The sequence below is a fragment of the Nomascus leucogenys genome, chromosome 7b (assembly GCF_006542625.1).
Source record: "Nomascus leucogenys isolate Asia chromosome 7b, Asia_NLE_v1, whole genome shotgun sequence".
NCBI classification, from domain to species: Eukaryota; Metazoa; Chordata; class Mammalia; order Primates; family Hylobatidae; genus Nomascus; species Nomascus leucogenys.
Window position 1 is genome coordinate 27,401,642 of NC_044387.1, and position 12,979 is coordinate 27,414,620.

General features: G+C 42.0%; 1 long non-coding RNA gene across 2 annotated transcripts; it reads left to right on the plus strand.

The window, feature by feature from the left end:
* The first annotated feature begins 2,517 nt into the window (after nt 1–2,517).
* Nucleotides 2,518–11,800, plus strand: LOC115835888. Of its 2 annotated transcripts, none has more exons than XR_004030847.1 (3): nt 2,518–2,527; nt 6,505–6,507; nt 11,681–11,800. It is a non-coding gene; the product is annotated as an uncharacterized LOC115835888 (long non-coding RNA). The 2 variants fall into 2 exon arrangements; XR_004030848.1 differs by lacking the exon at nt 2,518–2,527 and adding an exon at nt 4,198–4,208.
* The last annotated feature ends 1,179 nt before the right edge of the window (nt 11,801–12,979 follow it).

Consider the following 12,979-nt stretch of genomic DNA (forward strand, 5'->3'; position numbering starts at 1 on the left):
CTCCTTGGAAGAGTCGCACATTAAACTTTTCAGAATGAATGAGTTTATCTGATTGCTTCTGAACACAGGGCTTGAGTGAGGGGAGAATGGAGGAAATAGTCAAGCCTTGAGCATCCAGATTCCTGGGGTGGGGAGGAGTGGGGAGGAGGTAATGAGGCCAGGTAATTCCCGACTCCAAGGATGTGGCAGACATCATTGCTGTCCTTGAGCAGAGCTGTTGTCAGTCCCACACAATGCCTCTCTTTACGAATAGTCTCAGAGGCACCATAAACTCTGCATCGTGTGGCACTGAGTACAGGTAGGAGTTCATTATGCCCAACAGCGAGACCAATCGCTTCATGTTACCTAGGGCCCTCACATTCTCATTGCTTTTTTCCACTGCATTTCAGATACCTGTGGTTTCAGCCCTGTAATTGGAACATCACATTTCACCATTGGTCTCTGGTTCTCCAAAGTAAAGGCTTTTTGAAACAAAAGTTAAAATATCAGCTTCCCGTGATCATTATCATCAATTATTATTCTTCACTCTTGGGGTGATACTTAACCATACAATGTTAGAAACACCATTGAATAAGTACTAATGAAATACTTCATAATAATACCACATCATTATTGTAATGATTGCCAGGGATTTGTCATTCCTAAGACACACAAATATTTGGGGTATTTCAAGGCAACTACACAGGTCCTTGGATGCTCTTGAGTTCACTCTTAATTGTTTAGAATAGAGAGTGAGGGAGAAAGCTGGGGTAAGGAGGGGAGGGAAGCAAATCAGAGTTAGGTGATTGCTAAAGTCCCTGGGAAGCAGAAGAGTGTGAGCTCAGGCATGAGACTGCATAAATGTGGTCAAAGTCACTCTACCATTCTGTGACTCTGGGAGGTTACTTACTTCTCGGTCTATATAAGAAAAAAGGTGGGTGCAGTAAGAACAGTGCCTGCATCGTAAGACTGATGTGACGATTACATAAGTTAATTCATATAAAACACTCTGTTCTAAGTAGAAAGCCAATGCTTGATGAATATTAGTCATTTTTATACAGAACCCCAAAGTTGAGAAATCAACTCTTTCACAAGAACACGGATATTCTCCTCACTTACTGCATTTTACTAACTTCAAGATCAATGTTTCGTTCACTTTGATTCCCTCCTCACGTGAGCTTGGTGTCCAGTTCCCTGCATATCTGGAGTCCTTGGAAACATCTGAGAAGATTGATGCTGTTTCCAGGTTCCCTTATCAGGCCTCTGTTTCTGTTTCCCAACTGCTGCCTTTCCCCATGTGGTTCCAATACCAAAATATTTAGTCCATCTGTCCCAGAGGGTTTGGACTTTCTCTTCATTTGTGCTTCTTGAAATAATATGCTCCTGAGGCACAGACTGTTCCTTCATCACTAAAAAAGGTCAAGCATTTATTAGTCTGTGTATAAACATGACAACAAAGGAGCCCTTGTAAAGATGGAATGTTCAGCTTGGATAGAACACAGAGTAGTTCCTCTTGAATCTGGCAACTTCCCTGGGATTTCATATCCTTTAAGTACACCATGTTAATACCACTGTTTCTTTCTTGAATTCCCAAGCCTTCCTTATAAATCCCCACGAATCCTGAGGTGCAAGTTTATTCATTTATAAAGCCTATAAGTACAATTTCTTTATCAATTCAAACACATTAACAGGTTGTTCAGATAAACCAATTCTTTTTTTTTTTCTTCTTTTTTGAGACGGTCTTACTCTGTCACCTAGGCTGGAGTACAGTGGCACGATCACGGCTGACTGCAGCCTTCACCTCCTGAGCTCAAGCAATCTTCCTGGCTCAGCCTCTTGAGTAGTTGGGACTACAGGCATGCACTGCCACACCTGGCTATATATATATTTTTTATTTTTAGTAGAGACAAGGTCTCACTATGCGCCCCAGACTAGTTTCAAACTTCTGATCTCCAGCGATCCTCCTGCCATGGCCCTCCAAAGTGCTGGGATTACAGGTGTAAGTCACCGCACCCGACCCAGATAAACCAATTCTAATACTATGGATGGAAGGTGTACACTCCTGTGTGTTACACAACTACTTATCATAATAAAGGAAAATGACTTTGCTTTGCCGCCAGCTGCCATTCCACACAGATGTGGCTCTTATCCTTTTGAGCAGCAACCCCTGGAAGCCCAAATTCTGATTCATTTTCTTCTTGCTCTTCAGATGACACTAACCAAACACAGAGCTCCATCACCATGGTTTTCCCATTCCTCATGGAAGCCAACCACTGTCTGCATTAGCCTGTTCCCTTCTTAAGCCTGATCCCTTTAGACATTATATATCATCTATCTTTGTAAAACATAGCTTCTGATTCAGAACTAGTAACATAGTCCAGGTTTAAAAACATTTTCAAACTTCCATGTTGTCTCTATAAGCTGTTGTGAGACTTGAATGTATATAGGGCCCATTAAAACCAGTTTTTTCAATCCGCATTCCTTTTCATGCTAAGAATGTCTCAATATGGGAGCACTCTTTTTTTTTTTTTTTTTTTTTTGAGACAGAGTCTCGCTCTGTTGCCAGGCTGGAGTGCAGTGGCATGATCTCGGCTCACTGCAACCTACCAAAGTGCTGGGATTACAGGCGTGAGCCACCGCGCCCGGCCAGGAGCATTCTACATGATCAGTAGTGTTGTTGGTCTTCTTGTCCTTTTTATTTATTTATTTTTTTGAGAAGGGGTCTCGCTCTGTCGCCCAGGCTGGAGTGCAGTGGCACGATCTCGGCTCAGTGCAGCCTCCACCTCCCAGGTTCAGGCGATTCTCCTGCCTCAGCACTCACTACCACCCCCGCTCCCCACTCCCTATCCAGTAGCTGCAATTACAGGTGTGCACCACCATGCCTAGCTAATTTTTGTATTTTGGAGATGGGGTTTCTCCATGTTGGTCAGACTGATCTCGAACTCCTGGCCTCAGGTGATCTGCCCGCCTCAGCCTCCCAAAGTGCCGGGATTACAGGCATTAGCCACCGTACCCAGCCTGGTTTTCTTGTTCTTGTTCTTGTTCTTTTTGTTGTTTTGGCTCTCTCTTCCTCCTCTTCCTGCCCCACTCCTCTTCTTCCCCCTTCTCTTCCCCCTTCTCCCCTCCTTCTCCCTTCTCCCCCTTCCCCTTTTCCTTCTCCCTGTTCTATTTTTTCTTCTTAACCTGACTTGCCTTTTTGTCCAGAGTTGGCCAGGAAAGCAATGGGGCTTGGAAAAAGATCCACAACATGTTGGCTCACTAAATACTTACTTTACCGCTATGAATTTCTCTGGTGTATTGCAGGAAGTCACGTGGTAGTATATTTTTAACTTGATGTCAACTTGTATTATTTTGTAAATATATAAGTGAATATCAGCCCTGAAATTTAGTGGCCTATCCTTCTCACAGGAAGTACAAAGTACATTTCATTCAAGTGAATGAAACAAACATCTGCTTTCAGGGCTGGCCCCAACTTACTTTTCTAGTTTCTTCAACTATACGCCCCTTGACTTCCCCAACACACACACGCACGCACACACACACTGCTGTTGGCACATCATATTTTTCCCTTTCCTCTGAGCTTAGGACAGTTTTTGAGCTCCAATTAGGGGAATGAAAGAATGAAATGAGCTGTGCAATCATGCCCTGCTCTTCTGGTCATCTTTTCCCTGCCTTTTGGACTATCTCCCTTCCCACTACCCCATTTTTATGGAGGAAGTTTCTACTCATCTTTCAAGGCCCAGTTTGCTGCTGTTTCTTCTTCAATCCTCACTCAGGATTACTTTCTTCTCCTCCTTCTAATTACAGGGTTTTCCTTCTTCAGTATCACTCCTGCTCTGCCTTTGTTTGCCTTTTTTTGTTTGCTTTTCCTCTTCTCTCCTTATAGTAAAAGTTTCTTCATGGTAGAAAATGTCTTTTTCATTTCTGTATCTCCCAGTCGAGCACAATGGCTGACTGGGCACAATAAGTGCTGAGATGTTTAATGTCTACTGGTTATTGAGCTCAGAGAGGATGACTTTCAAATTCCAGGCATACAGTACAGTCGAAAGTGTCTAATACCCAAGATACAGGATGCACGGTAGGAGTTTACATATGGGCACTCCAATGTAGATACCCTTTAGTCACTCGAATCTATGGGTCTGGAGCTGAGGCAAGATCAAGACTAGATATATAGAGTCAGGAGTTACCAGTGTAGCAGTGAGAATTAAAACCAGGGGAGTGGGTATAGAGTGAGAATTGAGGAGGGCTGAAGAAAGTCAATGTTTAAGGGTGGACAATGGATGGGACCCAGCAGTGGACTCTGAGAAGGAGTGGTTTGAGAGATGAACAAGAAGAGAGTGAAGTCATATAAGCTAGGGGAGGAGTCAAGTTCAAGAAGGATGGTGGTGACTAGGGTTAACTGCTACAGTACTAGGGCAGCTGCTAGATAGAGGTGCAAGGTCAATATAGGCTTTTCAAAGGAGGGAAGTGTTGCTTTTCTTTGAAAGGTTCTTATTTTCAAGACTGAATCAAATATTTGATAATTAAAACCTTAGGGGTCTAGGAGCTATAGGAACCAAACGCTCAGACAATTATAAACCTCATCAAATCTCACCAGGAAAACTATATTCTAATCTGGATTTCTTTGCTTCTCCCTATAAAAGGCATTGCAGGAATATGACAGAAAATTTTGTTCACAGCCTGTGACTACCTTAGAGTAATTGAGGATCTTTAAACCATATGTCCTCCGTAGCTGGTGAAGACTTGTCTTCTTGTGGGGTCACTGGGAAAGGGTTCCTAAAGAAAGCCTTTGAGACGGCCATGCGCAGTGGCTCATGCTTGTAATCCCAGCACTTTGGGAGGCCGACGTGGGCGGATCACGAGGTCAGGAGATCGAGACCACGGTGAAACCCCGTCTCTACTAAAAATACAAAAAATTAGCCGGGCGCGGTGGCAGGCGCCTGTAGTCCCAGCTACTCGGAGAGGCTGAGGCAGGAGAATGGTGTGAACCTGGGAGGCGGAGCTTGCAGTGAGCCGAGATTGCGCCACGGCACTCCCGCCTGGGCAACAGAGCGAGACTCCAACTCAAAAAAAAAAAAAAAAGAAAGAAAGCCTTTGAGAGTGTGAAGAATATGATTAATCACCACTGAGCCTCCAAGAGTAAGAGAAAAGTAGCACTTAAAGGCAAAAGATGCCTCGAGATAGGCATTTTAATTTCTTGCCATGATAACAATCATTATCACAATTTAATTTATATTTATTTGTATTTGTCTTATTTAAATTAAAAGAAAATATGACCTTCTTTCTGAAATAGATTAAATTAATATCAATACAGAAATGATTACATAATATTTTTCTTTTCTTATTTTATTTTTGGAGTAGAGAAGCAACCCATCTATCCATTCTTTCATCTGGTTTTTCATCTACCTATCCATCCATCCATTTATCTATCTGTCTGTCTGTCTCCCCAAATCATTTTAAGTCCCCCTTATGAGCTTTATGTATTCTGTAAGACCCTAAACCTGTAAAAACGAGCAGGACCAGATCAACATAGTCACCATTCATTATATATGAATTTGATCTAAAACGTCATTCAAATTAAGTCAGGGATAAGGAGATCATTTAAAGAGAAAACCTAAAGGTGTGCCTTAGGAGGCATCTCTGTACTGTTTCAGTGTACTAATGCTCACTGGCATTATTGCTGTCACTGATAAATGTCAAAGGGGAGAGTGATATTTTTGGAGCTGATTTTTTTACCCTATTACAAAAATAGATTATAAACACTTATACATATGTCACAGAAAGAACTTAAGCTAATATTTCTATATAGGGACAAGCATTAGCATATTTTTAAAGTTCACAGTTACATTTCTGTTGTCAGTTATAATCATCTCTTGGTTTGAACTCATTATTTTAAGATAGCTATCAAAAATCTATTGGTATAATGTAATCTGCTTAAATTTCACAAGTGTGTGAAAATTTTACAGTCAAAGAGTTCCTAAAGGAAGCTGTGTCTTTCAATATTTTCATATAACCATCTTCATAAAGGCACAGAGCTGACTTAAACCAACAAAGCATGGTTCCTAATAACAACAACACAAAGCTATAATTGAACTCAAATTCATGAATATTTTATTTTTAGGTAGTTATTTTCCACTCAGGACATTAGTCTAAATCAGTATTTAGTTACAATTTACACTAAGCATATGCTTTGGGGGAAGAGCATAGATAAAAAGCAAAGTATAAATGAGTGAAAGTTACCCATATCATCATGACACTCTACCAAAGGCCCCTTTGCTCCTCTTAGAAGGCTGCTTGGTACCTCCAGGGTTGGAGGAGGCACTAGGTTTATCTGGATTTCTGCTCAGAGAAGTGAATGATACAATGTTTTACATGGGAGTCCTGGAGAAAGCTAAGATTTCTCCAACCTTGGAGGGGATTCCCTTTCTAGAGCCCCTTGCTTACTGTGTTGGCAGTTGGAATGCCATATTATACAATATACTTGCTTTATTTAGTCAAGGAGACTGTTGAGGCAGTGTCAAACAGCAGGTATAAGAGCTGCAGGAGCTCTTATTAATCATCACAGTTTGGCAGCCTGATGGGTAAAGACAAGTATTGATGGGATACTCAGGTCACAAACTTCTTTTTCCCACTGCACTTGCATGGTATGCATTAGTCAGCTCTGCTGCTGTAACAAGCAACCCCAAAATCTCAGTTACAACTACAAATACTTATTCTGGATCTGGAATAAAGAAGACAGGTGCATCAAAACTGGCTTTATGTGTTCTTCATTCCAGATCCAGGCTGAAAGAGCAGTCCATTTGGGGGCATGCCATTCCTATGACAGAGAGAAAACAGCAAGAAAGCAGGTGGATACAATCACTCTTAAAGATTTGGCAGAGATGAGGCATAGTCAAGGTCACCCACAAGGCCTAGTCACTCACGTGCCCAAGCCTGATGTCAAAGGTGCAGGAATTGTAGACTCTCCCATAGGAGGTACTCCAAGAGAAGGAGAATAGGGTCTGGAGGCAGGGAACCTAAGGCTGGTTTACCCTGACTTCCTAGAACTAAATCAAAAGGAAAAGCCCGACTTTCCACACCCAGGTAACAAAAGGACCAGAGGCTACTGCCCTTGCAACCCCCTTTCTCCCTTTTCCGCGTGGCAGATGAAAAATTGAAAGTACCTCTGATTGGTCCCCCCTCACAACCAATCAGACTGATCTTGGGCCAAGTCTTCATCTGCATAGCAGTATAACGCTATAACTTCATTTCAGCCTCTGATTGGTTGCTTTCCACAACCAATCAGACGTTTCCATAGGTTGCAACTTTGTAACTTCATTTCAGCCTCTGATTGAGCATTTTCCATAACCAACTGGGCTGATTGTGGGCCATTACTTCATTTACATAGGATGTACACCAAATAACCAATGAAAAACCTCTAGAGGGTATTTAAGTCCCAGAAAATTCTATAACCAGAGCTCTTGAGCTGCTTGCTCAATCCTGCTCCCACTCTGTGGAGTGTACTTTCATTTCAATAAATCTGTGCTTTTCTTTTGTTGCTTTGTTTGTGCATTTTTGTCCAATTCTTTGTTCAAAATGCCAAGAACCTGGATACCCTTCACCAGTCACATAAGTCTGTGTAATCTGTCAGAATGGGGAGTGAGTTGCTGGGAACGAAAACACAATCTATGTTCCTTGCTGCAGCCCCTACCCAGTTCTCCAGCCTATTCCTTCAAGCCCCTCCTCTTCATTGCCAGCTCAAGGGGAGTAGTTTGGAGAGCTCCATGGTGAAGGATTGTGCCCAAGAAGTGAGGCTGCAGCAGCTGTTGTTTCCATTCATCCCTGCTTTGTTCTCATTGGCCTCTAAGTGCAGAAGGCGGAATGAATTGGCAAGAACTGAAGATGAGTTGGAATACAAACAAGAGAACTGAGAGCTTTCTCATTAACCAAAGGGGTCACTGAGATAATGCTTGAGGCAAGAGGCAGAGTGACCTTTAGGTACTTGGCTGGAGGGCTGTGCCTGAGAGAATGGAATGAAGCTCACCCCTCAAAGCCATCATCCCCTTCAATTAATATTTACTGAGCACTACTAAGACACTGACCCGGTACTCAGAACTGTAAGCTTTCCTGGGTTGGAAAAGTCTCTGACTAATTTGCACATTAAAAAGCACACAGACAGAGGAACCCACCTTTTTTTTCCTTTCCCAGTCACCCTGGGAGAGACCATCTTCTCTTCTTCATTCATGTGTGGAATCCCAATTAAGCGTAGTAAACAAAGGAAACTTCTTACATTGTGATTTTCCTCCCTCTTCCCTTGTTTTATTTGCAGTCTGGATTTATTGCTCAAGAATTACCTCCTTTAAGCATCATCCCCTATTAGCCAGAGAGATAAAAGCCATAAAGGGAAGGGAACTCCTTCAGTTCTCTTTGCCAGTTGTGAGACAGAGCAGCCGCATTTACAAGGGGAGTTGACATCTGTTGACTGAGCCGAGCCTGTCCTGCCCTAGCGCTGTGCTCATGCTTGGAATGCAAACTGCAGCTATCAGAGACAGCGCTGGGGTTTAATAACTGCTTGAGCCCAGAGCAAATCTACTTGGGCACTAGAAAAGAAATTGTATAGTTTTAAAGCAGATGTATGCTCTTAACGTGGTTGGCTTGTAAAGCAATAAAACCTGGGGGTTTTTCCCCCCCTTAGCCTATCACAACTGTTAGAATAAACAGTGTAACTTAAGACAGGGCGATTCTATCACAATTCCATGTAATATTTAGTCCATATAACAAGATAAAATTTGAATTAACATCACATATAGAAAGCATTTCATTTTCTCACATACAGTACAATATTAAGCGCAAACAACATATGTCTCCATGGTTATAAACAACAGCATCATGTTTGCAAAACAGATCCTATATGTAGAACGTCTGTAAATGGGAGAAAATATGGGGCTTTTGTTGGTTAAAATGCTGTTAAATATTTCAAGCCGCATGATCTTTATAAGAAACATTTTCAGGGGCTGGGCACGGTGGCTCACGCCTGTAATTCCAGCACTTTGGGAGGCTGAGGTGGGTGGATCACGAGGTCAGGAGATCGAGACCATCCTGGCTAACACGATGAAAACCCGTCTCTACTAAAAATACAAAAAATTAGCCGGGCGTGGTGGTGGGCGCCTGTAGTCCCAGCTACTTGGGAGGCTGAGGCAGGAGAATGGCATGAACCCGGGAGGCAGAGCTTGCAGTGAGCCAAGATTGCACCACTGCACACCCACCTGGGCAACAGAGCGAGACTCCATCTCAAAAAAAAAAAAAAAGAAACATTTTCTCCTTCTCTGTGAATACCAGTAAGAATTGTCTTTGCCAGGCTGGGTGTGGTGGCTCACGCCTGTAATCCCAGCACTTTGGGAGGCCGAGGTGCGCAGATCACCTGAGGTCAGGAGTTACAGACCAGCCTGACCAAAATAGTGAAACCCCATCTCTACTAAAAATACAAAACTAGCTGGGCATGGTGGTGCATGCCTGTAATTCCAGCTACTCGGGAAGCCAAGGCAGGAGAATCGCTTGAACCTGGGAGGCAAGGGTTGCGGTGAGCCGAGGTCACGCCACTGCACTCCAGTCTGGGCAACAAGAGCTCTTTCTCTGTGACCTTGAAAAAATCAACTGGTCTGAGCCTCCGTTTCTTCACCTGCCAGAATAAGGATATTGGGCTAGATCAAGGTTTCTTTAGGTGTATTGTGAGGAACATTATTTCTGAGGAAATTAATGGGAGTAATTTTTTTTAAATTATTTTTGGCTGGGCACAGTGGCTCATGCCTCTAATCCAAGCACTTTGGGAGGCCAAAGCGGGTGGATCTCCTGAGGTCAGGAGCTCAAGACCAGCCTGGCCAACATGGCAAAAACCCACCCCGTCTCAACTAAAAAATACAAAAATTAGCTGGGCGTGGTAGTGGGTGCCTGTAGTCCCAGCTACTCGGGAGGCTGAGGCAGGAAAATCTCATGAACCCGGGAGGCGGAGGTTGCAGTGAGCTGAGATCGCGCCACTGCACTCCAGATTCCAGACAGAGTCTCGCCCTGTTATATTTGGAGGGTACAATGCAGATTTCTTACATGTGCACATAGCATACTGTCAAAGTCTGAGCTTTTAGTGTAACCGTCACTCAAATAGTGAATGTAGTACCCAATAGGTACATTTCCAACCCTCACCCCCCTTCTGCCCTCCCACCTTTTGGAGTTTCCAGTGTCGATTATTCCACTCTGTAGGTATGTATGTATGGACATGTGTATTCAGGGAGTAATATTTTTAAAAAGGCATTCCATGGTCAAATAAGTTTAGGAATTGTGACATTAAACAAAATTAAACACATTTCTTTATTCAGAAATTTAGTGTGCTAATAATATTCATCACGATGCTCCAAGAGGGAGGCAGAGTATGCATTTCCCTTATTTATTTTACCAAAAGCTTTTTCTTGTAAAACAGTTCTCAGAACCAGTCCACACACTGGACTTTAAAGACCCTTAACTTATGACATTCTGTGATTCTATTGCCTTTTTATTCTGCTTATCTTTCCAATCTTTCTCACCTATTTCAGGAAAAGACCTACTTGGGCTTTTGAATTCATTCAGAAGGTGAAGTTTAGTTTGTTCCTCATTCTTTCATCCTTTATTCTTTTTTTCTCTTACAAATTTTTTATTTTGAAAAACTTTAAGCCCTCAGAAAAGTTGGAAGAATAGTACAATAAGTATATATTCTTCGCTTAAATTCAACAATTGTTAACATATTGCCTCAGTTGCTTTCTGTCTCACTCTCTCTCTACCCATGTGCCTAGACACACATATACATTATATATCTATTTTATGTATAATTTTATTGCTGAACTATTTGAAAATAAATTTCAGACATCATGACACTTTATCATTAAATACTTAAAAATGTATCTTCTAAGAACAAGGAAAATTTCCTGTGTAACCTCAAAACCACTACTGCATCTGAGAAATTGAACATTGATTAACATAATCTAATGCATACTCTGTGTTTAAATTTCCCCAATTGACTCTAAAATATCTTTTTTAAAAATGGTAGGGTCCATTTAGTATTCACACATCAGATTTAGTTATTGCTCGTTGGCTTCTTTAATCTAGAACCATCTCCCTAACTTGATCATCTTTCATGACATTTATTTATTTATTTATTTTTTGAGACTGAGTCTTGCTTTGTCACCCAGGCTGAAGTGCAGTGGCGCGACCTCGGCTCACTGCAACCTCTGCCTCCCAGGTTCACGCCATTCTCCTGCCTCAGCCTCCTGAGTAGCTGGGACTACAGGCGCCCACCACCACGCCCAGCTAATTTTTTGTACTTTTAGTAGAGATGGGGTTTCACCGTATTAGCCAGGATGGTCTGGATCTCCTGACGTTGTGATCCGCCTGCCTCGGCCTTCCAAAGTGCTGGGATTACAGGCGTGAGCCACCGCGCCTGGCCTCATGACATTTATTTATTTTTATTTTTGAAAAGCCCAGGTCATTTATTTTGTAGAAAGTCTAAGATTTTTAATTTTATGACTGTATGATTTTTTCCTCATAATTATATTTAGTTCACATATTTTTGGTAGAATATTAATATGTGATATTTTTGTGTACTTCACATTGCACCATAACAGGGGCATATCATGTCACTTTGTCTCATTATTGGTGGTGTTTTGGGTAACAGCTAGGTTAAAATGTTATTTCCTAGCAGGACGGTGGCCATGGAAGTCGGAATCCGCTAAGGAGTGTGTAACAACTCACCTGCCGAATCAACTAGCCCTGAAAATGGATGGAACTGGAGCGTCGGGCCCATACCTGGCCGTCGCCGGCAGTCATAAAAACCCTAGAAGAAAACCTAGGCAATACCATTCAGGACATAGGCATGGGCAAGGACTTCATGTCTAAAATACCAAAAGCAATGGCAACAAAAGCCAAAATTGACAAATGGGATCTAATTAAACTAAAGAGCTTCTGCACAGCAAAAGAAACTACCATCAGAGTGAACAGGCAACCTACAAAATGGGAGAAAATTTTCGCAACCTACTCATCCGACAAAGGGCCAATATCCAGAATCTACAATGAACTCAAACAAATTTACAAGAAAAAAACAAACAACCCCATCAAAAAGTGGGCAAAGGATATGAACAACACTTCTCAAAAGAAGACATTTATGCAGCCAAAAAACACATGAAAAAATGCTCATCATCACTGGCCATCAGAGAAATGCAAATCAAAACCACAATTAGATACCATCTCACACCAGTTGGAATGGCAATCATTAAAAAGTCAGGAAACAACAGGTGCTGGAGAGGATGTGGAGAAATAGGAACACTTTTACACTGTTGGTGGGACTGTAAACTAGTTCAACCATTGTGGAAGTCAGTGTGGCGATTCCTCAGGGATCTAGAACTAGAAATACCATTTGACCCAGCCATCCCATTACTGGGTATATACCCAAAGGATTATAAATCATGCTGCTATAAAGACACATGCACACGTATGTTTATTGCGGCACTATTCACAATAGCAAAGACTTGGAACCAACCCAAATATCCAACAACGATAGACTGGATTAAGAAAATGTGGCACATATACACCATGGAATACTATGCAGCCATAAAAAATGATGAGTTCATGTCCTTTGTAGGGACATGGATGAAACTGGAAACCATCATTCTCAGCAAACTATCACAAGGACAAAAAACCAAACACCTCATGTTCTCACTCACAGGTGGGAATTGAACAATGAGAACATATGGACACAGGAAGGGGAACATCACACTCTGGGGACTGTTGTGGGGTGGGGGGAGCGGGGAGGATAGCATTAGGAGATATACCTAATGCTAAATGATGAGTTAATGGGTGCAGCACACCAACATGGCACATGTATACATATGTAACAAACCTGCACAATGTGCACATGTACCCTAAAACTTAAAGTATAATAATAATAAAATTAAAAAGTTATTTCCTGTAATTCTCTATTATAAACGTGGGGCCAGGCATG